Source organism: Arachis duranensis, chromosome 6 (genome assembly GCF_000817695.3).
Source record: "Arachis duranensis cultivar V14167 chromosome 6, aradu.V14167.gnm2.J7QH, whole genome shotgun sequence".
NCBI classification, from domain to species: domain Eukaryota; kingdom Viridiplantae; phylum Streptophyta; class Magnoliopsida; order Fabales; family Fabaceae; genus Arachis; species Arachis duranensis.
The window spans coordinates 83697307-83697601 of record NC_029777.3 but is presented as its reverse complement, the minus strand read 5'-3'; positions in this window follow the sequence as shown (position 1 = coordinate 83697601).

Genomic DNA, 295 nt, shown 5'->3' with positions numbered 1-295 from the left:
CAAATGAAGCCTCCTTAGTACTGCTTGGTGCATTTTGCATTCCAGACAGACTTTGAGAAATCATATTGACTTGTTGGGTCAATATTTTGTTCTGTGCCAATATGGCATTCAGAGTGTCGATCTCAAGAACTCCTTTCTTCTGCTAGTCCCATTGTTCACAGGATTCCTTTCAGAAGTGTACATGAATTGGTTATTTGCAACCATTTCAATCAGTTATTGAGCTTCTGTAGGCGTCTTCTTCAGATGAAGAGATCCTCCAGCAGAGCTATCCAAAGACATCTTGGACAGTTCAGAG